Source organism: Ranitomeya variabilis, chromosome 2, assembly GCF_051348905.1.
Source record: "Ranitomeya variabilis isolate aRanVar5 chromosome 2, aRanVar5.hap1, whole genome shotgun sequence".
Taxonomy (NCBI): domain Eukaryota; kingdom Metazoa; phylum Chordata; class Amphibia; order Anura; family Dendrobatidae; genus Ranitomeya; species Ranitomeya variabilis.
The window spans coordinates 199,204,799-199,230,708 of NC_135233.1; the positions used below are offsets into that span (position 1 = coordinate 199,204,799).

The 25,910-nt window shown below is 41.5% G+C and overlaps 1 protein-coding gene across 2 annotated transcripts in view; it reads left to right on the forward strand.

Annotated features, from left to right (window-relative positions):
• The window catches only part of BRINP1 (BMP/retinoic acid inducible neural specific 1), a 317,655-nt gene that overhangs the window by 265,085 nt on the left and 26,660 nt on the right, over nt 1-25,910 (forward strand). The window lies entirely within an intron of this gene.

The window sequence follows — 25,910 nt, forward strand, 5'->3', positions numbered from 1 at the left end:
ATAAACATTGAATTAATGGAGAAGAGTGAAAATAATCAGTACTCTGGACCAGTCTTTACCAACGAGGGAGCAGTAGAAAGCCTTAAAGGGAAGCTGTCAGTATGATAAACACTCCTAAGCCATCTGTGTGGTCATGTAGGTCATAGGAAGCTGAATAAAATGATACTTTGATATCTATGATCCGATGTGCTATTCCTGAGGAATTCACGTTTTTCTTAATATGTAAATGAGCTGTTAAGATCTATGGGCCAGACATAGATCTCCCTGAGAATCCACCAACAGAGCTTATTCTAAATGTAAGGGGGCATTACCAGTGTGAGACATGTAGATCAGGAGAGTAGACTGTCAGTCATTACAGGTCTCACACTGGTAACACCCCCTTACATTTACAATGAGCTGTAGAGGCAAATTCTCAGGGAGATCTATGTCCGGCCTATAGATCTCAACAGCTCATTTACATAGTTAGAAAAACATGAATTTCTCTGAATTAAGACATCAGATCACAGATGTCAAGGTATCATTTTTTTCAGCATTCTATGACCTGCATTCCCATATAAACAGGGGTTAATCCTACCAAAGATTCACTTTCATCACAGATTTAAGCAAAAAACTATAAGCGTTCGGTCTGTTGGTGGTTGAGAATGATATCCTGCAATGGACACCAGGACCCAAAGGTTCAAATAGATGACTATGGTTCGTGTTTTCTTGTGGGTTTGGTCCACCTATCCCATTATTATATAATCTACTACATAAGTACTGTCCCCCAAATATGTTCTTACACCATTACATGATCCAGAAGTCCCAAATGTATGGGATGTCCCTAGAGTACATGTGATGGAGCAGTCAACTCTTAGGGTTTTTTTCTTCAGCATATTTTTTATTCAAAAATTATTATATTTTTATTATTATATTTTTTTATTAAGAAAAAATGAACAATATTTAGCTGTTAGTTACATGGGCAGGACCATTAAAATCAAGTACAAGAATGCAGACTAATCATAAACATAGGACATTCAAGTTGATTGTGGGATGTATTGACATAAAGAAGAAGAAATAATATAATAGAGAGAAAGAAAGAAAGAATAACATTTTGGAATGCATCAAATATGACTTAGTGATGGAAGAATTCTAAGCAAAGAAGGGCAAAGACTGGAAACTCGATATAACTATTCAGACTGAAAGATCATGAGAAATTAATAAGAATGAAAGATTTCAGACGTAACTTGATCAAGCTTCCAAGAAATGTAACATTACACAAGTTTTTTTTTAACCGTAACTTTGGCATTTGCTCACAATCATGCCTTGATCTGACTTTTTTACCCATCCTACATCCTTTGAATCTTTCTTTAATAATCTACCCTCCGCATAACTCTAAATTTGTAAGGAAATAGAAAAAAAATACCAGTCACCAATGAAAATTTATCTTTATCCTGGTCCATAAAGTTTCTAAATGATCCAACCACCTGGAAGCCTTGAGGAAACTTTTCAATCATTGGTACTTCACACCATATCGTCTTCCTAAAACTTACGTCAACTCTTCGAACACATGTTGGAATCGTCAGACGGAGGTAGGCACATTTCTCCACTACGGCCGAGTTGCAATGTCAGCTTTTAATTTGTAAGTTTATAAAAAACCAGGAAACCTGTGAATATAAATATCCACAAGTCTTACTATTTCTCTATGTTTATGTGGCTTTGGTTAATTAATTAGTTGTAGGGCCTTCATTATTACATAACTGTTGCGGTTTATAGCTAAAGGTCTTCACTTTCCAAGAAAATGACGCCCACGTTTCTTTAATAGCATAGTCCAAGTCTTTTACTATCATCTTAAACTTTAATAAAAATGAAATGTAATTTCCCACATCAAAGAGCCACCAAAGATAAGCAAATGATGATGGACATTCACAATAAAATGTCATAAGATGGCATTTAAGAGATGGACCTCTTATCTTATCTCGACAGTGATTGTCAGGGACTTTATGAAAATATTAGACAACAGAGCTCGAATCAAGTAGGCATGTCTCCGCAGAGTAGAGGCAATGGAGTTGATTGGGTTGCCTTGCAGTGATGGAAGAACTGCCTAAAGGGAAGATATAAAATATGCTAGAAGTAATATTAGAGTGTTCACTGGATCCTGAACCCTACTTTAATAAATGTTATAATAAAAAAAGAACAGAATAAATAGAATATTTTTACAGAGCATCAAACCAATCTAGCAAGTCTTCTTAATATCCGAGGCACCAAAACCGCAGGTTCGTCTTAAAAAACTTGAACTTTATTGCATATTAGTTAAAACAGTAGGACAAAGCAGGAAAACGTTTCTGCCATAATTGGCCTTTCTCAAGCCTAGAAAAATACAACTTTAGAAAGGCCTTCAGAGCTGTAGCTGTATTTTTCTTTAGGCTTGAGAAAGGTTAATTAACGTTTTCCTGCTTTGTCTTCCTGTTTTAACTAATATGGAGTAAAGTTCAAGTTCTTTTTATCAAAAATCTAAGGTTTTGGTGCCCCGGCTTCTCTGAATCTTCTACGTTGTTTGTGGACCTGGTATGAGGCCCAGCCAAACTAAGCACAAGTTTGGTCAATGGTCCAAACTGTATGAATCTATTATTGGACTGAGTAAGTCTTCTTAAAAAAGAAACCAAATACTTATATGGTGGAACACCGAAAGTATGTTGGCCCTTATCCTGGGGAATAAAATTTATAAATATTTATATATACCGTATTTTCCGGCATATAAGACGACTCGGCGTATAAGACAACACCCAACTTTTCCATTTAAAATATACTGTAGAGTTTGGGATATACTCGCCGTATAAGTCTGGGATCATCTTATATGCTGGGTGTCATCTTATACGGCGTGTGCAGAGCTCTACATATGGTGTGGGGAGCAGTCCTGATGACGAGGTGCCTCACTGGAAAGGTGTAAATGAATCAACTCTGCCATAGTATTCTATTACCTCCTTCTTTCACCTGTCTGGCCCATCCTTCTCTGCCGCTCAAATCTCATGAGGATGGAAGTGAAACAGCTCCTCTTCTTACACCCATCTGGCCCGCCCTTTTCTGCCTCTTAAATTTCGTGAGGATGGAAGTGTAGTGTCACATGCGTGCCTGCGTCGCTTCACTTCCATCCCGAGATTTGAGAGGCAGAGAAGGGCGGGCCAGATGGGTGTAAGAAGGAGGTAATAGAATGCAATGGCAGGCTTGATTCACTTACACCTTTCCAGTGAGGCACCTCATCATCAGGACCGCTCCCCGCACCATATGCAGCGACAGCAGAGCTCCGCACCTGCCGTATAAGACGACCCCCGACTTTTGAGATTTTCAGGGGTTAAAAAGTCGTCTTATATACTGTACCGGAAAATATGGTATATTAAAACAAAAGAGGAGATATATATATATATATATCTATATATTTCAATTTTAGGCTATGTGCACACGATGCAGATTTAGTGCAGATCTGCAGCGTTTTTTTCACCTGCAGAAACACTGCAGATCTGCACTGTGATGTACAGTACAACGTAAATCAATGTGAAAAAAAAAAGCTGTGCACATGGTGCAGAAAAATCCGTGCAGAAACGCTGCAGATTTCAAAGAAGTGCATGTCACTTCTTTTGTGCGTTTCTGCAGCGTTTCTGCACCCCTCCACTAATAGAAATTCGCAGTGGTAAAATCTGCAGAAAATCAGCACAAAAAACGCATCAAAACCGCGCAAAAAATGCATCAAAAATGCGCAAAAAATGCATAAAAACGCAGCTGCGGATTCTGCCAGAAGATGCAGATTTTGTGCAGAAAATTCTGCACCAATTTTGCATCGTGTGCACACAGCCTTAGAGTCAGTTTTTTGTGTGCGTTTTTGCTAGTTATATTGTAGCTTAATAACTAATGAGAGTGAACACTCAATGATCTTGAAGAAACATAATTACAAGATTTTCCCTACAATTGGACTGTTAGAGTCAATTTGCTGCTTACATTCTTGATATGAAGTGCTTATCAATTAAAATTCCAGGTTACATTATACAGTCTGCTATTATTTGCCACTGTAAAAGTCCAATAGGATCCAAATAAAAGGAATCTGTCACTAGGGTTTTGCTACCTCATATGAGCAGCTTAAAAAGGAAAAGAGACCCTGATTCCAGCGATGTATCACTTTACTGGGTGAAGTTACTGTGACACAATCAGAGTTTTTAGATGTCGCAGACAACAGCTTTCTGTACACAGTAAGCTGATTATCAGAGGAGTGATCGTGGTCGGACCAGGGCACACATGAGCTGTGGTCCAGGCAGTGATAATCTCCTGGTGATAAACATTCATTGTATGGAAAAAACAGCACACAGCCTAATAAGTGACACATCCCTGAAATCGGTATCTCAGCCCTTACCTCATGCTGTCCTCAGAAACCAGAAACCTGCTGATAGATTCCCTTTAACCCCCTTTTTTAACTATGGACCAAGACTAGAGATGAGTGAATTAATTTGATGTGCAACTCGGTGAACCTGGCAAATTCAAACAAAAGCCTACCACCATTTTACACTTTGCAGAACATTGCATCAACCAGAGAAGGCTTATATGACCTTTGCTCATGGCCATGCAGACTTTCACATAATCCATTGCAGCTATCACACCACAAGGTGTAGCACAACCAATCAGGAGGGACTGTCATAGCTTGTATAAAGGAAGAAGCAGGAAATTCAGCAGCCATTTTGGGGTGAATCTGGATAGTGAGAGAGGACGTCAAAGCTCACTGCTTTGCATTAGAGATAGGGAGAGAAAGCCACAAAGCATTAAATAAACTATACATATAGTGTGTGACAGCACGGCTGTGAAGAAAAGTTTCCATCCATTTACCCATAGTCGTATTAGTTAAAGGAAACATGGCACTCGATTCATGCTGCCCAAACCACAGGCAACATGAATTAGAGCCCGGCTGATTGCAGACAGGCATGATTTTCTCTCCAATGCTTCCATGTTTCACAGAAAACATGGTTTGTAGAGTCAGCCAGGGGACTATACAGAGAGATATGACTAGTCCAGTTCCAATCCTGTCTGCTCCAGGTGATTTACAGGTCTTTCCCTATGTACACACTTGAGAAAGACCTGCAATCAACTAGAGTAGTGCAGGGAGAAGTCACTGGACTAGTCACATCTCTCTCTGTAGTTTGTATCCAGCACTTCAAGTGATGTTTCCTCCAGTGAAATCATGCTGACAAATTTCCGTTATCTTAATCCACTTAAGTGATAACTTTCTGAGAAAAGTTAACTAGATGGCCCATTATTTGTAAAGCTAAATAAGCACTCCCATCAAAGATTTTATCCTCTTAATATTTTGCAGTCATCATATTATATAGCACTGTGTACTTACAATTGCTCATTTTGACTTTCTTCCCAATTAATTATTCTCTTTTCTATGTGCTCTAACTGATCAGCTGAATCCTTCTAAGCTCTAAACAGGACATCTCTTTTCCCTGAATGAGTCATCACTGCAAAAGTTCCTGGCAGGGGGAATGGCTGGGTCAGTGGTTGAAGAGTGGGACGGAGGGAAAAGTGACCTGTTTGAACAACGAGCTTAGAAGGATTCAGCTAGTCTGTTTTTAATCATGTGATGTCATAGACCTAATGGAAAAGAGAAGAATTAACTGGGAAGAAAGGCAAAATGAGCAATTGTAAGTACACAGCACAATTTTGATGGGAGTGCTTCTTAAACTTTGTGTACATCTGTACATTAAACAAAAAAATTGCCAACCCTTTTAAATTCACATTGCAAAAGATTCACTCATCTATAGTCAAGACCTATCCTTGTAAATCACTCATGCCCCCAGTTGAAAATTTGATACTTGGAAAAATGTTTAATGGGTAGTGTTGAGCATTCCGATACCGCAAGTATCGGGTATCGGCCGATATTTGCTGTATCGGAATTCCGATACTGAGATCCGATACTTTTGTGGTATTGGGTATCGGTATCGAAACAACATTAATGTGTAAAATAAAGAATTAAAATAAAAAATATTGCTATACTCACCTCTCCGACGCAGCCTGGACCTCACCGAGGGAACCGGCAGCGTTCTTTGCTTAAAATTCGCGCTTTTCCTTCCTTCTGTGACGTCACGGCTTGTGATTGGTCGCGTGCCGCCCATGTGGCCACGATGCGACCAATCACAGCAAGCCGTGACGTAATTTTCAGGTCCTTCTAGGCATTCAGTATTTTAAAATTACGTTCCGGCTTTGTGATTGGTCGCGTCGCGGTCACATGGGCGACGCGACCAATCACAAGCCGTGACGTCACGGGAGGCAGGACACGCGCGCATTTTAAAATGCGCGCGTGTCCTGCCTCCCATGACGTCACGGCTTGTGATTGGTCGCGTCGCCCATGTGACCGCGACGCGACCAATCACAAAGCCGGAACGTAATTTTAAAATACTGAATGCCTAGAAGGACCTGAAAATTACGTCACGGCTTGCTGTGATTGGTCGCGTCGCGGCCACATGGGCGGCACACGACCAATCACAAGCCGTGACGTCACGGAAGGAAGGAAAAGCGCGCATTTTAAGCAAAGAACGCTGCCGGGTCCCTCGGTTGAGGTGAGTATAGCAATATTTTTTATTTTAATTCTTTATTTTACACATTAATATGGTTCCCAGGGCCTGAAGGAGAGTTTCCTCTCCTTCAGACCCTGGGAACCATACAGGATACCGTCCGATACTTGAGTCCCATTGACTTGTATTGGTATCGGGTATCGGTATAGGATTAGATTCGATACTTTGCCGGTATCGGCCGATACTTTCCGATACCGATACTTTCAAGTATCGGACGGTATCGCTCAACACTATTAATGGGCCAAGCTGAAGACTTCAACTACTCTAAAATAATGACATTTCCTGACTTTACTTTCAAAACATAGAAAAAAGAAAATTACAAAAATATAAAATTCTGCTTCAAAGGGCAAACTTGATATATTTGTTAAGGGGTTGTGCACTACTAGGACAACCGTTTCTTAATCTAAATGTTTAGCCCTGATAAAATACAAAAGCTTATACTCCCCTCCCGTGTCAGTGCTGTTCCTGCGGTGTCTGCAATGTCTCGTGCGGTGTTGTGACACGTGAGCCTGGTGCCTAATCAGCGCTGGCATCACTGGCCTCGCCTTTGTATGAATTGAACATGAAGAGGAAGTCCGGGCTGCAGCTGATCTCTGACTTCCTTTTCATGTTCAATTCGTATGAAGCTGGGTCACACCCCCGGAAAGAAGTGAGTACCAAACGCGCGTCAGGGCTTTTTGGCTACCCCAGCAGACACATCATTACACAGGTATTATCTCTGCATCTTTGACTACTGTAGTTTGCATATGCTTATATGAGTCTGGCTTTGACACCCATACTGTGGATATACTTCATACAGTTACTGCACAAGCACTTTACCATTATTCTACATTGTGGATTTATTATAATCTCTGCACAAGCACTTTATTGTCTTTTACTGTGTATATGTATGTATACCTATCCATACCTCGTTGCAAGCAATATGACTGAGCCGTTTTTGAGAGTGGATGTGTATACTTACCTCTATGTGAATATATATCCATACCTATTTGTGTAATACACTACTTTCAGTAATCACAACAGCATTATATTGTAGTCTTGATTATGAGTATCCACCTTTAGCGATATGTACAGTGGCTGTACTTATTTTTTACTTTGATCTACTTTACATGCCATACATTAAAATATTACATCCTTTTGATGTTATATCAATTGCTCACTAAATGACTAGACTAGAAGATATTTGGATAAATTTTCTATATGTGGATTTACCTGCATGCTAATTACCACTCCCTATGATTACGTCTGGGTTCGGCTTCACTCTGTTCTGAAATCTTTCTCTCCCCCCTAAAAATGTAATATTTTATTGGGATTTAAACCAAGAGTTCAATAAAGATTATTACATTTGACCCCTTTGGGTTTATGCACTTCCATCTTTTTGGTTGTTCAAAGTTCTTAAATGTAGCATGTAGCAGAACTCAGATAGTTAACCCGCCCACAACAGGATCTCTATGTACATTGTATATTGACAGTGAGCTGCTTATCATAGGAGGGGGCGTGGTCAGACCAGGACTCATTCTCTGCTGTATTCCTGCAGTGATATTCTCCTGGTGATAAAACCTTCATTGTATGTGAACAACAGCATACAGCCTGATATGTGATACATCGCTGAACTCAGTGTCTCAGCTTCTACCTCATGCTGTCCTCATATTACATAGCAAAACCTGCTGAAAAAATAAATTTTAAAGTTGGGCGGGTACTATGAGGAAAGGTAAAACTCTTCTTGCACGTGTTGGAACAAAGACTTTCACTGGTACCAACTCTTCCTCCACATTGCTGGGTGAAATCTCGCGCCTGAGCACAAAAATTGCATCTTGCACCTGCGCACTATGCCGTAATCTACAGGAGGTAAATGCGCACTTACATTTTCAGCTCTGCCCGCAGCAGTGCGTGGGCGCGAGCCGCAATTCCAAGGCCCGGGCTTGAAGCTTGAAACACTGCTAGACCAGACAATTTGACTTTTATTAGGTTTATTTTTGGTCTTGACTTAATGAGATTTTGTTTTTTGTTGGTTATTGATCATTTTCATGGCTCCCGTAAAGATGATTTATATTTTGTTCATATATTGTGTTATTGATAGGTAAATATATTAATGCGAAATGATGGATGGCTGAGCAAGACCCACATCTTTAAAATTGGATAACGCTTATAAATGATATGGATCGTTTGAAAAATTGACATAAAAGTTCTATGATAAAGAGATATAGTATAAACAGTATATTGAAAAGAAATTCCAAAATTGCTTTATATTTATTTTATTTCTTCCCCATGGATGGGAGGAGGACAGGCTTTTTTGGGGATGTTATGATTGTTTTTTTTGCACTACGTGTTATTTTTGTAATTTTGTTTGATAAAATGTTATGCACAGTTTTTAAGAGAAATATACAAACAATTGCTCATTTTGCCTTTCCACCTAGTTAATTCTTCTCTTTTCCATCAACTGATATTTTCTCTGAAAGTCCAGAAACAACCATATAAATAGTTTGGGTAATGAACTCATGCTGACAGATTCATGTTATCTTAATTCACTTAAGTGACAACTTTCTGAGAAAAGTTATCAAGCTGGCACATTATTTGTAAAGCTAAAGATGCACTCCCATCAAATATTTTATCCTCTTAATACATTGCAGTCACCATATTATATAGCACTGTGCACTTACAATTGCTCATTTTGCAAAAAAGTGTGCAAAATATGTGTGTGCAGCGTGTGTGCAGAATATGTGTGTGCAGCATGTGTGTGCAGAATATGTGTGTGCAACATGTGTGTGCAGCATGTGTGTGTGCAGAATGTTTGTCCAGAATATGTGTGTGCAACATGAGTGTGTGCAGCATGTGTGTGTGCAGCATGTGTGTATGCAGAATATGTGTGTGCAGCATGTGTGTGCATAATATGTGTGTGCAGCATGTGTGTGTGCAGAATATGTGTGTGCAGCATGTGTGTGTGCAGAATATGTGTGTGCAGCATGTGTGTGCAGAATATGTGTGTGCAGCATGTATGTGTGCAGAATATGTGTGTGCAGCATGTGTGTGTGTGCAGCATGTGTGTGCAGCATATGTGTGTGCAGAATATGTGTGTGCAGAATATGTGTATGCAGAATATGTGTGTGCAGCATGTGTGTGTGCAGAATGTGTGTGCAACATGTGTGTGTGCAGCGTGTGTGTGTGCAGAATATGTGTGTGCAGAATATGTGTGTGCAGAATGTGTGTGCAGAATATGTGTGTGCAGCATGAGTGTGTGCAGCATGTGTGTGTGCAGAATATGTGTGTGCAGCATGTGGGTGCAGCATGTGTGTGCAGAATATGTGTGTGCAGAATATGTGTGTGCAGCATGTATGTGTGCAGAATATGTTTGTGCAGCATGTGTGTGCAGAATATGTGTGTGCAGCATGTGTGTGTGCAGCAAGTGTGTCTGCAGCATGTGTGTGCAGAATATGTGTGCAGCAAGTATGTGTGCAGAATATGTGTGTGCAGCATGTGTGTTTGCAGCATGTGTGTGTGCAGAATATGTGTGTGCAGCATGTGTGTCTGCATCATGTGTGTGTGCAGCCTGTGTGTGCAGAATATGTGTGCAGCATGTGTGTGTGGAATGTGTGTGTAGCATCTTTGCAGAATATGTGTGTGGAGCATGTGTGTGCAGAATATGTGTGTGTATGTGTGTGCAGCATATGTGCGCAGCATGTGTGTGCGGAATATGTGTGTGCAGCATGCGTGCAGAATATGTGTGTGCAGCACGTGTGTGCAGAATATGTGTGTGCAGCATTTGTGTGCAGAATATGTGTGTGCAGCATGTGTGCGCAGCATGAGTGTGTGCAGCATGTGTGTGTGCAGAATATGTGGGTGCAGCATGTGTGTGCAGAATGTGTGCGCAGAATATGTGTGTGCAGCATGTATGTGTGCAGAATATGTGTGTGCAGCATGTGTGTGCAGAATGTGTGTGCAGCATGTGTGTTTGCAGCATGTGTGTGCAGAATATGTGTGTGTAGCATGTGTGTGCAGAATATGTGTGTGCAGCATGTGTGTGTACAGCATGTGTGTGTACAGAATCTGTGTGCAGCATGTGTGTGCACAGAATGTGTGTGCAGAATATGTGTGTGCAGCATGTATGTGTGCAGAATATGTGTGTGCAGCATGTGTGTGTGCAGAATATGTGTGTGCAGCATGTGTGTGTGCAGAATATGTGTGTGCAGCATGTGTGTTTGCAGCATGGGTGTGTGCAGAATATGTGTGTGCAGCATGTGTTTGTGCAGAATGTGTGTGCAGCATAGGTGTGTGCAGCATGTGTCTATGTGTGCAGCGTGTGTGTGCAGAATATGTGTGTGCAGCACGTGTGTGCAGAATATGTGTGCAGAATATGGGTGTGCAGAATATGTGTGTGCAACATGAGTGTGTGCAGCATGTGGGTGTGCAGAATATGTGTGTGAAGCATGTGTGTGCAGCATGTGTGTGTGCAGAATATGTTTGTGCAGCATGTGTGTGCAGCATGAGTGTGTCCAGCATGTGGCTGTGCAGAATATGTGTGTGAAGCATGTGTGTAGAATATGTGTGTGCAGAATGTGTGTGTGCAGCAATTGTGTGTGCAGAATATGTGTGTGCAGAATATGTGTGTGCAGCATGTGTGTGTGCAGCATATGTGTGTGCAGCATGTGTGTGTGCAGCATGTGTGTGTGCAGAATGTGTGTGCAGAATATGTGTGTGAAGCATGTGTGTTTGCAGCATGTGTGTGTGCAGAATGTGTATGCAGAATATGTGTGTGCAGCATGTGTGTGTGCAGCGTGTGTGTCCAGCATGTGTGTGTGCAGCGTGTGTGTGCAGAATGTGTGTGTGCAGAATATGTGTGTGCAGCATGAGTGTGTGCAGCATATGTGTGTGCAGCATGTGGGTGTGCAGAATATGTGTGTGCAGCATGTGTGTGCAGAATATGTTTGTGCAACATGTGTGTGCAGAATATGTGTGTGCAGCATGTGTGTGCAGAATATGTGTGTGCAGCATGTGTGTCTGCAGCATGTGTGTGCAGAATATGTGTGTGCAGCATGTATGTGTGCAGAATATGTGTGAGCAGCATGTGTTTGTGCAGCATGTGTGTGCAGCATGTGTGTGTGCAGAATGTGTGTGCAGAATATGTGTGCAGCATGTGTGTTTGCAGCATGTGTGTGTGCAGAATATGTGTGCGCAGCATGTGTGTGCAGCATGTGTGTGCAAAATATGTGTGTGCAGCATGTGTGTGCGGAACATGTGTGCAGAATATGTGTGTGCAGCATGTGTGTGCATAATATGTGTGTGCAGCATGTGTGTGCAGCATGTGTGTGCGGAATATGTGTGTGCAGCATGTGTGCAGAATATGTGTGTGCAGCATATGTGTGAAGAATATGTGTGTGCAGCATGTGTGTGCAGAATATGTGTGTGCAGCATGTGTGCGCAACATCAGTGTGTGCAGCATGTGTGTGTGCAGAATATGTGGGTGCAGCATGTGGGTGCAGCATGTGTGTGCAGAATATGTGTGTGCAGCATGTGTGTGCTCAGAATATGTGTGTGCAGCATGTGTGTGTGCAGAATATGTGTGTTCAGCATGTGTGTGTGCAGAATATGTGTGTGCAGCATGTGTGTCTGCAGCATGTGTGTGCAGAATATGTGTGTGCAGAATATGTGTGTGCAGCATGTGTGTGCAGAATATGTGTGTGCAGCATGTGTGTGCAGAATATGTGTGTGCAGCATGTGTGTGTACAGCATGTGTGTGCAGCATGTGTGTGTACAGAATGTGTGTTCAGCATGTGTGTGTACAGAATCTGTGTGCAGAATATGTGTGTGCAGCATGTGTGTTTGCAGCATGTGTGTGCAGAATATGTGTATGCAACTTGTGTGTGTGCAGCATGTGTGTGTGCAGAATGTGTGTGCAGCATGTGTGTATGTGTGCAGCGTGTGTGTGTGCAGAATGTGTGTGCAGCATGTGTGTGTGTGCAGAATATGTGTGTGCAGCATGTGGGTGTGCAGAATATGTGTGTGCAGCACGTGTGTGCAGAATATGTGTGTGCAGCATGACTGTGTGCAGCATGACTGTGTGCAGCAAGTGGGTGTGCAGAATATGTGTGCAGAATATGTGTGTGAAGCATGTGTGTGCAGAATGTGTGCAGAATATGTGTGTGAAGCATGTGTGTGCAGAATATGTGTGTGCAGAATATGTGTGTGCAGAATATGTGTGCGAAGCATGTGTGTGCAGAATATGTGTGTGCAGCATGTGTGTGTGCAGCATGTGTGCAGAATATGTGTGTGCAGCATGTGTGGAGCATGAGTGTGTGCAGTATGTGTGTGCAGCATGTGTGTGTGCAGTGTGAGTGTGCAGCATGTGTGTGCAGAATATGTGTGTGCAGCATGTGTGTGTAGTATGAGAGTGCAGCATGTGTGTGCAGAATACGTGTGTGCAGTATGAGTGTGCAGCATGTGTGTGTGCAGTGTGAGTGTGCAGCATGTGTGTGCAGAATACGTGTGTGCAGTATGAGTGTGCAGCAGGCTATCAAAGTATCGGGAGCAGGGACGGACTGGGACTGGAATTCAGCCCTGGCCTTTTAAAGCACACAGGCCCATGCTGTCCGTGTGGCTGTATGATGGTAATATCCGGTCTACACCAATGCTCTGCAGACCACATAGGTGTGTACTGTTTTTTTCCTTTGCATTTGGTCCAGACCACCATGACCACTTGTTCTATCCATAATTCTTCCACATAAAATATAACATAGAGACATCTTTCCTGCTTTTCCAGGACTCTCCTCACATTCTACCCCCTCTACACAAACCACAACGTATCCTGTGTTATAATAATTCCCCTGTGCCTCCTTACAGCTGTACAGCACCATATAGTAATAATGTCCCTTATGCTAACTTTTAATAATTCCCCGGTGCCTTCTTTAATAATACGCACCTTGACCCCTTATATGACCCTGCACTTCATTCTAATAATATGAACACCCCCTGTGCTTTCTTATATTAATAATGACAATAATAATGCCTCCTTGCTTCCTCTATAATGTGTTATGATCTGGTGACCTTGGAGCCGCATGAGAGACTTTCTCAGGAGTAGGTGGTACCTGTACTGACCGCAAACCCTAATCTAACACCGCAACTAGATGTAGCCGTGGGATGTACCTAACACATCCTAGACATCTCGACACAGCCGGAGGACTAAATACCCCTATAGATGGAAATGGGAATTCTATCTTGCCTCAGAGCAGAACCCCAAAGGATAGGCAGCCCCCCACAAATATTGACTGTGAGTATAAGAAGAAAGACACACGCAGGCAGAAAAACAGGATTTAGCAAAAGAGGCACTTCTAGCTAAATAGAAAAGGATAGGACAGAATTCTAAGCGGTCAGTATTAAAATCCTAAAAACATCCACAGCAGATAATACAAATATTCCACATCTAACTAAAGACATAGAAAGTATATCTGCATCTCCTGAGAATCCAGCATGACTGAAAAATCCAAACAAAGTCTAAGCTGGACAAAAACACAATAAATTGCACTGAATTGCAAAGCACACTGCATGTGTGCACAGAGACAAAAAAAACAGACACTTATCTTAGCTGAATTTTGCAGCAGGGCATGAGGAGCCAGAGAGAGATGCAATCCCTCCAAGTACAATGGGCAACTGGCACAGACTCATGGATCCTGCACACCTAAATACCTAATAGAGCTGCAATCAGCAGAAACACCTGCCCGGATTACAACCCCAAGACAAGTGCACTACCACCAACAATCACCGGAGGGAGCCCAAGAGCAGAATTCACAACAATAATGATAACGACCCCCCATTGTGCCTCCTTATAATAATTACCTTTAGCTCCTCTTTATTGTAATAATGCTACTGAGCAGGAGCATACATAGAAATAACAGGCCCCATAGAAAAAGTCCAATCATGTCACAGTCAAAGTAGAGCATACTTCCCTTTAATCATCACATACAGTATGATGGTCACCACAGGCCCTCACATAGTATGATGTACCCTCATAAACCTCCACACAGTATAATACCCCCACATGCCCCTATATAGTATGATGGTCCCCCATACGAGCCCTCTATGTGGTATGTAGGTCTACCACACAGCCCCCATATAGTATGATAGTCTCCCAAAAAGGACCCTATATAGTATAGTGGTCCCCCAAACAACCTCCTATATAGTATGGTGGTTCTCACCAAACAGACCCTTATATAGTATGATGGTACCCCCCAAACAAGCCCCATATAGTATGATGGTCTCCCACAACACACAAAAGAAAAAATAATCCATATACTCACCTAATCCTGGCTTCTCATCCTTATAGATGCACCTTTTCTGAGGCGGCTGAGAGCTGATGTTTTTAGTCTGGGAGGGAGCCAATATCCATGGCACCTTCCTAGGCTATTAATATCATCCCACAGCTGTCTTCCTAGCCTTTGCTGGTTAGTTTTTATAGGGGGAACCTATGACATTTTTTTTTCCTGGGGTCCCCCTATAAACCAGTAAAGGGTAAGCAAACAGCTGTGAGATTTGGAACCTTTATGGCTATTGACTCCTTCCCAGAATATAAACATCAGCCCTCAGCCATCGGCTTTCCCTCTGCTGGTTATTAAAATTAGCTCACTTTATTTTTTTTTCATTTTTTTTTCTTTAAAATTAACAGTTGCTGTTTGGTTACAGCCTTTGTAGGTTTGTTCTCTTAACGCTCCTACATAGGCTGGTGATAATGTGTGTGTAGGTTTATTTGTGTGTGTGTTTGTGTTTACTTATCGACTTAGTAATGAGGGTGTCAGGCTGACACCTTTTCATTACTAAGCCTATTACCCTGCATGAAAAAAAGTGGTGCTGAACCAAGAAATTACATCACAAAACTTTTTTTTTAAATATCTTTATTTAGCTCAAAAAAGGCTTCACTGCTGTACAAAAACGCATAAAAAAAGCGGCAAAAACGCATCAAAAATTGTGTTTTTGCCACAGCGTTTCAGCTTCCAAGAGATGCAGAAATTTCGCAGAACTTTCTGCAAGCAAATACTCAACGTGTGCACATAGCCTTAAATTGCATGGCCAAATGTGATCATTACATCGGTCGCAAATTGTGTATGCTGCGATTCTGCAAGCCTGTCCGAAGAAAAAAAATAAGACATGCACTGCCACATAGGTCCGAGTGCGATCCAATGTTCTGTCAGATTGCACTTAAACTGAAAATAAGGTCGTCTGAACGAGCCCTAAGGCAGCCAGGCAGGAATGAATTGCTATTTACTTGCAGATTAATCCTACAGGTAAATATCATTTTTGAACATGACAGGTTCCCTTTAAAGAGACTGTCAGCACAGAATGACTATTCAAACTAAGCGCTGGCACTTGGTGCACCATGGCGTAGCCGATCCTTTACATGCACCTTCCCATCTCCTTGTTTTCCTTCTGCCACCACTTCACCTCCTCTCCCCTCTTCTTTGAATGACAGCTGAGGCTCCATAGAGCCAGAGAAGGGCGGCAATAGATGGAAAACAAGTAGGTGGGCCGGTGCGCTTGAATGTTTGGCCACGCCTCGGTGCACCGAGCACCTGCACTTGGCTTGAACAGTAATTCTGTACTGGCAGACTCCCTTACAACAATTTGGGAATATTTTTTAGCCCTTACAGTGACCTTGATTTGCTTTTTCCTTCTTTCCGACATCTTCTTTGCTCACCGAGATCCACACAGGTGCACAATGAGCGTCTCCATATAAACTGAATAAATGAATATAAAATCTCAGACACCTTTGATATTTGTTACCTTTTTTGCAGTAAGTCAAACACATGAATGCAAAGACAACCTCATTACAAGTATTTAATGGTGCAAAGAGGAGACATTAGAGGTGGTGATGAACATGACTCAGCGGGTCTAATTCACCTTATTTACTAATTCTGTTGCAAAACTGTCCCAGAGCAAAAGCTTCATGGAACAGCAAATGATGGCGTATAGCATACATTCTGACAAGTGGCCACTTTCACAAAGTAATATTTTGTTCGATATTTTGCATCAGGTCCAAAACATGCAAGAGATTTGTTTTATAAATCCTGATGCAAACTATTGACCTACAAGCTTCTAGAAGTCATAGACACACTCAAGACACAGGACTAAAGGGAGTGTCAGCCGGTTTTTGCTATGAAATCTGAAGACAGCCGTGGATAGAGGCTGAAACCTTGAATTCATTGATGTGTCACTTATCAGGCTGTGTGCTGTTGTTTACTTACAGTGAAGCTTTTATTACTGGGATATTTTCATTGCCTGGTCCAATGTGTCCGTGACTACTGGTCCGACTCCGCCCCCTTTTGTGATAAGCAGCTCACTGTCAATAGACTGTTTACATACAGAACCTGGTGTGGGCTCTGCTTTATGCTGCATCTAGGAACTCTGATTGTGTCAGAACCACTACACCCAGGAAAACTAAGTGATACATCATTGGATTCAGGGTCTTTTTTTCTAAGTGATGCTGCTCTCAGATGAGGTAGCAAAAATTTGCTGACAGATTCCCTTTAAAGGATCACTCCCATCAAAATGTTGATCCTCTTATTATATTGCAATCATCATTTTATACCGTATAGCACTGAGTGCTTACAATTGATCATTTTGTCCTTCTATCCAACTAAGGGGTGGGTACCCATTCATATGTCCCGTTGAGGTTTACGTCGAAACCCCCCCAACTGGGCCATAGATGATAATCGTGCTGACAGTGTGAACATGCGCTCTGTCATGCATCATTTTTGGGGTTGTACGTCTACTGGAGATGGACACCCAGAGGCAGTCTACTATGTCTGAGTGTCCTCCTCCAGTAGGCATATATGTCTGAAAGTGATACATGCCAGAGCTCAGATTCACTCTGTCAGCACCATTATAGTCTATGGCCCCATCGGTCCATACGCCCAAATACACTGATTGGGAGTTTTCTGCCTATGCAGAGTGCATGCAGAAAGCTGTCAATCACTGATGTGGGTGGGGTTATACAGAGCTCAGCATTCAGAGAACTGCTAGACCTACAGCGGATAAAACAATGATTTCATCAAAACTTTACCAAGCAGCCAAGTAAGTGATACATCACTGGAATCAGGGTCTCTGCCCCTACATCCTGCTAACCTTAAATGGGGTAATAAGAATCTGAGAGGAATTATTTCTATACTAAATAATCTAGTCATAGTCATAGCTTCCGTTAGAAAATACACAATGTGAAAAAAAAAAAGAACTGGACTCTCATGGGTTACCGCGGGCAACTGCTTCACTTCCCTTTCTCCAGATTTTGATAAATATGCCTCATTAGGTTTTTCTCAGAAGAACCAGTTCATATGTCCTGTTTTATATGTTTAATGGAACTCCACATTGAAAAAAACTATCACATGGTGAAGATGAAGAGTACACCTCATTTTTCACAACCGTGCAGCAATATAACGACCTTGTTGCCTACAGCAAACAATCACAGTGTAACCCTTCATTTTTCCAGAGCAGGTGACACAAGCTATGCTGGGATAGTTCGGGGGCTTAGCGTTATCGTAATTGTTTTCTATGTATAAAAGTGAAATTGGATAGATAATGATTGTCATGTTATAGCGAAGAGATTTTCTGAATACCGATGTACGTCATCTGAGAATCCCAAAGTACAGCCGCTACCATCAATATAAGGACTACATGGCGCATGATGAAATCAATATTGGAAACATGTCTGCTTTATAAAAGAAAATTACACCCACACTGGGAATTCTGTTATTCTGAGGTCAGCATGTGACTCAGACTCCCACTGATGAGAAAGAATGGGGGGAAGCCATTGAGGCTCATAATTGGCTGCCACTGCCATCACCGACGTGACCACGCTGGGGAGGACATCTAAAGCAGATACAAGACATAGCAAGTAATTGGACACACATACTAATCCAAGTACATGTCATACATGTCGAGCAACTCAAAGGGTGCATCGTAAAGGTTACACCTAGTGTTTGCTAGTATTTAGCAGCTAACTTCCTGCAAAATGTCAATAAAAAGGGCAAATGTTTGTGAAATAATTAAATGGAAAAAAAGCCAAGATTCCGACTTCTTAGATTTGCTAAATTTTATTCCAGTAAAATAGATTCCATAATCACAGCAGATTGAGCAACGCATTTCGCCTGCGTCCTTCCTCAGGGCTCTGCTGAGCGTTTTGGAGTCCACTGTGATTATGGAATCCATTTTACTGGAATAAAATGTTGCAAATCTATGAATCTTTTTTCCATTGAATTTATCTGCAACTGGGTCCCTTGTGTTCCATGCTTCAGGATGCCCGAGTCTGGGTAAGCTGGTTATTTTTTAATTTTCATGAAATAATGCCGATCGTGACCAGTTTTCATAGATCGTATGAAATTGTCTGCCACAATGTTCCTCTACAATCGCCAAACAGTGCAATATTAAGTAAAAATTTGTAATTCATCATCTTTCTAAAAACTAGACATTGTATAGACAAGCACTGATAACGACCATTGGTTAGAACGTTTCAGACTACCGAACCACACTGTCCATAGAGAATCAGGTGGTTATCCTACCTTAAAGATGACATTTAACTTACTCAAAAAAAGTTGAGTTAATAACTTGTAAATATCCTTGAGGTCCCAGCATTCTGCCTGGTGTTTTCCATTTTGCGCTGCGTCGCTCCATTGCAAAGATATTCACACTGGTTGATTTTGGAGTGCAGTATGCGAAATCTCTGCTTATAGTACAACTGAGCATTTCTTCTGAGTACTCTTGGCTGGCTCCCTCCAAGATTCCAAGATACTGCCGATCAAAGCTCAGCAGCATCTAAGACTGCTTGACTAAAAGATTAGCTGCCAAGCTGTGATTGCCAGTGTCCAGGAGGGTGGGATGAAGATGGAACACCCCCCCCCCCCCGAGAAGAAAACCTATTTGGACTGCAAGCAGGGATTTCAATATGGTCAAAAAACAATAAATGTGAATATCTCTGCAATGGAGTTATGGAGTTACATAGCACAACATGGAAAAAGTGGCAGAAACAGGACCTCAGAGAGGTTTACAAAGTATTGAAGGCGTTTTTTTCAACAAACCCCAGAACATTTTTAAGAAACATGTAGAATTGAAGGAACCACAGTGAGAAGATGAAGATAAGGGTACTAGCTATTAACTTCAATTAATCTCTGTTTATGACAGCCTGAAAGCTCTTTATAGAGGCTCCACAGAAAGACATTGCACAAGCCTCTTCATGTAGCAGCTCCCTAAAGGTACCGTTATGCTAAACGACTTACCAACGATCACGACCAGCGATACGACCTGGCCGTGATCGTTGGTAAGTTGTTGTGTGGTCGCTGGGGAGCTGTCACACAGACAGCTCTCTCCAGCGACCAACGATCAGGGGAACGACTTCGGCATCGTTGAAACATCGGGTTACAAAGTGCAGGGCCGCGCTTAGTAACCCGATATTTACCCTGGTTATCATTGTAAAAGTAAAAAAAAAAAACACGACATACTCACATTCTGATGTCTGTCACGTCCCCCGCCGGCGTCCACAGGGTTAAAACTGCTTTCAGCAGGAGCGCTTGCTAATGCTGCGCTGCTGCCGAGAGCTTCGCTGCACTGTATCAGCGCCGGCAGTAACAGCGGTGACATCACCGCTGTGCTCTGCTTTACGGCCGGCGCTGACACAGTCAGTGCAGGGAAGCTCTCGGCAGCAGCGCAGCATCAGCAAGCGCTCCTGCCGAAAGCAGTTTTAACCCTGTGGACGCCGGGGGACGTGACAGACATCAGAATGTGAGTATGTACTGTTTTTGTTTTTAACTTTTACAATGGTAACCAGGGTAAATACCGGGTTACTAAGCGCGGCCCTGCGCTTAGTAACCCGATATTTACCCTGGTTACAAGTGAACACATCGCTGGATGGGCGTTACACACGCCGATACAGCGATGACAGTGGGTGATCAGCGACCAATAAAGGTCCTGATCATTCCCCAACGACCAACGATCTCCCAGCAGGGTCCTGATCGTTGGTCGCTGTCACACATAACGAGATCGTTAGCGGGATCGTTGCTACGTCACCAAAAGCGTGACGTTGCAACGATATCGTTAACGATATCATTATGTGTGACTCAGCCTTTAGCTGCCAGAAGAAGGGTCATCGAGCTGGGTCAATATCATTAGATCAAAATCAGGGACAGAATCATGAGGCAATCAAACAGAAATATGACCATTTTCCTAAAATTATACAAGGAGATGTAGGACACAAGGGACAGACAAATCAACAGACCAAGGGTAGTAAAAAATAACTGGCAGCAAGCAGTAGCTGAGGGGGTTTAAATAGGGAGTGATCCCACCGAAGCCTCAACGCAGAGAGCCAATAGCAACAAATAATCAAAACTCTAGAGTAAGACAAAGACTCCCTTTCTGGGTGGGATCACAAGTCCCAGCTATATGAATGTGACATAGGATCCCCCCTGCATCCATCAGAGCCATCAGCAGTGCCACCGAGCAGCAGAGGTTGTAGGAGAAGCTTCAAACACGGACATTACACTAGCTTTATGTTCAGCAGTTAATGTGAACTGTTAATGAAGAATCATAAAGGATCAATCTACTAAATGCCACCAGAGAAATCAGATAATTGGAAGAATTTTGTGACACGAGAATGGAGTTTGCATAATTTTAAGGCACTATTTAAATTTATGGTATCAGTTCCCAGTGGGCCGGCCTGGATTTTTTAAAGCAAAAATCATTCAGTGTGCTGTTCTACTATTGCTGTTAGAAATATTGGAATTCTGGTGAAAAAAGTTCCTTTACTTAATGGGTTTCTCCCCTGTTCATCTATCTTTAGGATATGTGATCATTTATTAATCATTTCGGACTGATTGCTAGGACCCACACCGATCGGCAGAGCATGGAACTTTTATCCCTCTTTTAATCCAGTAGCAGTGTACATGTTTAGTGACCACTCCATCCATTCCCTCTGGGGCTACTGAATGCTGCTCTTGACTTTTACAGCAGCCCCATAGAGAATGAATGGAGCAGCGGACTGAGAAATTATTAAAGGAAATCTGTCAGCAGGTTTTTGCTACCTCATCTGAGAGCAGCATAATGTAGACAGAGGGACACTGAATCCAACGATATATAACTTTGTTTTCTAGGTGCACCTGTTCTGACACAACCAGAGTTTTTATATTTAGCAATGAGGCAGAGCTGAGAAAGCTGACCCCGCCCACACCAGGGTCTCTGTGTTCATTGTCTATTCACAGTGAGCTGCTAATCACAGGAGGGGGAGGAGTCAGACTAGCATGCATGCACTGCTGTAGTCCTGACAATGATAATCACCATGTAATAAAACCTTCAGTGCAAGAAAACAACAGCACACAGCCTGACATGTGACACATCATTAGAATCTGTGCTTTAACCCCTACCTCAGGTTACATAGCAAAAAGCAGCTGACAGACTCTCTTTAATAGATCTTTAAGCTCACCTGAGGGCTGGATTCACATCTATATTCTTTAGTTCTACTGCATAATTTCCTTAATGCTGCTGTTTCTGTCTGTGTGCTAAGTAAGGAATGAAGAGTAGGAATCCATTACTGTGTACTGTGCTGTGTGCAGCCTCCTCCCACCAGCTCAGAGTCAACTGCAAATTAGAGATAGAGGCCGCAGAGGGTAAAACTGGCAAAAATGCAGAGTATAAGTAATATCATGGACAAATCTAGTGTTATTTCTCATGTAGACACAGGACAGCTGCTAATACATTATTGTATTGAAGAATGTAAACTATGTGTAGACATGTCAGTGTAAGCACCTGATTCGCTCATACTGCCATTTCAGAAAAAGGTACAACAGCATCAAACTATACTACACATATTGGTTTTTTGTTCTGTTTTTCCAAAATTTCCATTTTTTATCTATGAAGCTGTCATTTACTATATACAATGCTTTTGTCTTTGGCATAAAAGTTTTTAACAGCACATTTTGTACTTTCCTTTCACATAAAACCTGTAGAAAAGCATGGTCTCGCTGTCTTTATCCCTTACAGTTTAAAAACTTTTGGTGCATATATCATTGTAATTTGTCCAGGAACTGTCCTGATTCGCCTGCTCTGTAACTTGGCACCCGTTCTTTTTCAGTAGATTGTTTTTCTTCATCGACATTCTGCCAGCACTATAGGTACATAAACTTACTTTTCCTAAGTTCCCAACATGAGTTACCCCTGCTATTATTAGAGAGTATGCCTGAGTCAAGTTCATTGGTTTCTGTTGTCTAAGTGTTGCGTTTCAAAGACACGTTAGCAGGAACCACTTCTTGGAAGCCAAGTCCAACACAGTCGACATCAAGTTACATGTAAGGTGGACTCCTAGTACTTTTTTCCAAAGGTAAAACTTCATCATTTCATATAAACTAATTGGCAGATTTCCTATTTGCCACCATTTAAGATCACAGGTCACAATTACATGTATTACACACTTAGGCTAAGTGCACACGTTGCAGAATTGCCACGGAAATTTCCGCGGCAATTCTGCAACTCCTGTCGCGGGTATATCGCATGCGGAATTGGCATGCATATTCCCGCAGAAAACTAGCGTTTTGAAAGCATAATTAGCTTGCAGAATGCTAGCGTTTTCCAAGTGATCTGTAGCATCACTTGGAAAACTGATTGACAGGTTGGTCACACTTGTCAAACATAGTGTTTGACAAGTGTGACCAACTTTTTACTATTGATGCAGCCTATGCCGCATCAATAGTAAAAGATAGAATGTTAAAAATAATTTAAAAAAATTAAAAAAATGGTTATACTCACCTTCCGCAAACAGCCGATCTCCTCAGCGGCTTCCGTTCCTATAGATGCTGTATGTGCAGGACCTTCGATGACGTCGCGGTCATGTGACCGCGACGTCATCACTAGTCCTTCACACACAGCATCTATAGGAACGGAAGCCGCCACGTGCACCGCTGAGAGGCGGGAAGACTCCGGGGCCATCAGAGGGTGAGTATATCATGATTTTTTATTTTAATTCTTTTTTTTAACAATTATATGGTGCCCAGTCCGTGGAGGAGAGTCTCTTCTCCTCCACCCTGGGTACCAACTGCACATGATTTGCTTACTTCCCGCATGGTGGGCATAGCCCCATGCGGGAGGTAAGCAGATCAATGCATTCCTAGGTGTGCGGAATCCCCGCAATTCCGCAAATTTAATGAACATGCTGCATTTTTTTCTGGAATGCGATTCCGCTCAGGAAAAAAATGCAGCATGTGCACAAAAAATGCGGATTGCATTCTATTAAATAGGATGCTTAATGTGAGCATTTTTTTCGCAGTTTTATAGCGTTTTTATAGCAAAACGGAAGTCACTTCGCACGGAAGCAGTGAGGCAGGGAAGTTAACAAATGGATAGTCAAAGGCACAGTCGGGGGTCAGGCAACAAAGTCAGAGTGCATCAAAGGCAAAAGGGGTAATCCAATTGAGTAGTATAAAAGGCAAATCTGAGGTCTGGCAGCAAAGCTCATAACACAAAGTACAGAGCAACACACCACTGGGCAAGGCTACAATTGGCAATAGTCTGAACATTGCCAGACAGATAAATAGCCAGGTAATCACTTTGAATAGGTGACAACTAGAAAAAACCCCGCAGGCCCAACCAGATTGGGCAGATTAGCTGTCACTCACACTACTGACAGTCCAGCACACCCCTAATCCTATAGGGTGGCTGAGTTGCCACTCACGGCATCCTTAGTGAGTGGTGGAATCATGACGCTTACTGAATAAATAGGATGTAGATATACAGAATAACAAATATCTTTGGATTACAGTCAAAGTATTTTTTTATAGTAGAATGAAGTTGTGAATATTTTTTTCTATTGTTTACTGAAGCAGAGCTGTGTTAAAATAAACTTCATTCTAGAAATAATATAATCTATTTTAACACATGGCTTCCCCTAATTGTATCGAGGCTCTGATTGTTCTCTAACGAAAATCAAATAAGGTTCCAGAAATAATTTCTTTATATTGCTCATTATCCTTATTGAATGAATTTTCTGACGTAACTCACCAACAAATTGCATTTTTTTCTTCCCAGAGATTCTTACACAACATTAATTAGATTTTATGTGCAATTGTAACTGTACAGTGTGAATATGATCTGCCCTTAATGTGCTTATTCTTTTTTTTAAATAACCCTCGCTTGTAAAATTATGTCTTGGTCCATTTAGATGATGAAAATCCTCAAATCATGGTTCATGAACATTTGATTAAAGTTATTTGACTGTGAAAACTTATATAAAAATATTGCTTTATTGGGCTTAGACTCTGTTGAAATCTGCACTGGATATTTCGGCGAGAGCATAAATAATAAAGCATAGAGTATTTTTCTTCTTTTTGTGCTGACAAGCAGCAGAAATGACATTTTGCTTTGGTTTAACCCATACAAAAAAGAAATATAACATAAAAAAATCGCTTTCAGAAAACTTTATATGAACACAATATGCCAGAACAATGCTGTCTAGTGAACTCCTGAACTGTACAACTCTATGTTCAATTTAATAACTGTGGTTATAATACCAACCTGAAAAAATGAGAGTAATAAATAGAAAAACTCAGAGTATTAAAATGCAGATCTCATATGGGATTTAAAGAAGCAAAAAGATGTATCAGAAAAAAGTTTTTACAACCATCACAGTTTTTCCTGGTTGCTCTATGTCCTATCTAAGGGCAGCTGTTTTAGATCAGACAGTGATATAGAACTACTGTTCTCTTCAGAGTCTTAAAGTATCCTATGTAATGTAGCTTCAGTCTATCTGTTTCCACTTTTACTTGTGATAGGTTTATCCCTGTCAGCTCTACCAAGCAGGAGGCAGTGGAGAGCTGTATAAGAATACACTATAGATCTTGAACACAACACAGACAGATAATATATACAATTAGTGTGAGTTATTGACGCTTTATACCACATAATTGGGAGGCGTAAGAATAGTTAATGACAGCAATAACTACTGGAAAAACAGGACTGAAAAAATGATTTTTGACCATACAGAGGAACGAGTTGGACCAATGTGTAAGGTGACATACACTGTGTTCCAAATTATTATGCAAATTGGATTTAAGGGTCATAAAGATTTAATTGTTTTGTTTTTCAAACAAACTCGTAGATGGTATTGTGTCTCAGGGCTCAATGGATCACTGAACTCAATCTTAAACACATGTGATAATTGGTATTCCAGGTGATTCTAATTAAAGGAAAACTACTTAAAAATGATGTTCCACATTATTAAGCAGGTCACAGTTTTCAAGTAACATGGGAAAGAAAAAGGATCTCTCTGCTGCTGAAAAGCATCAAATAGTGCAATGCCTTGGTGAAGGG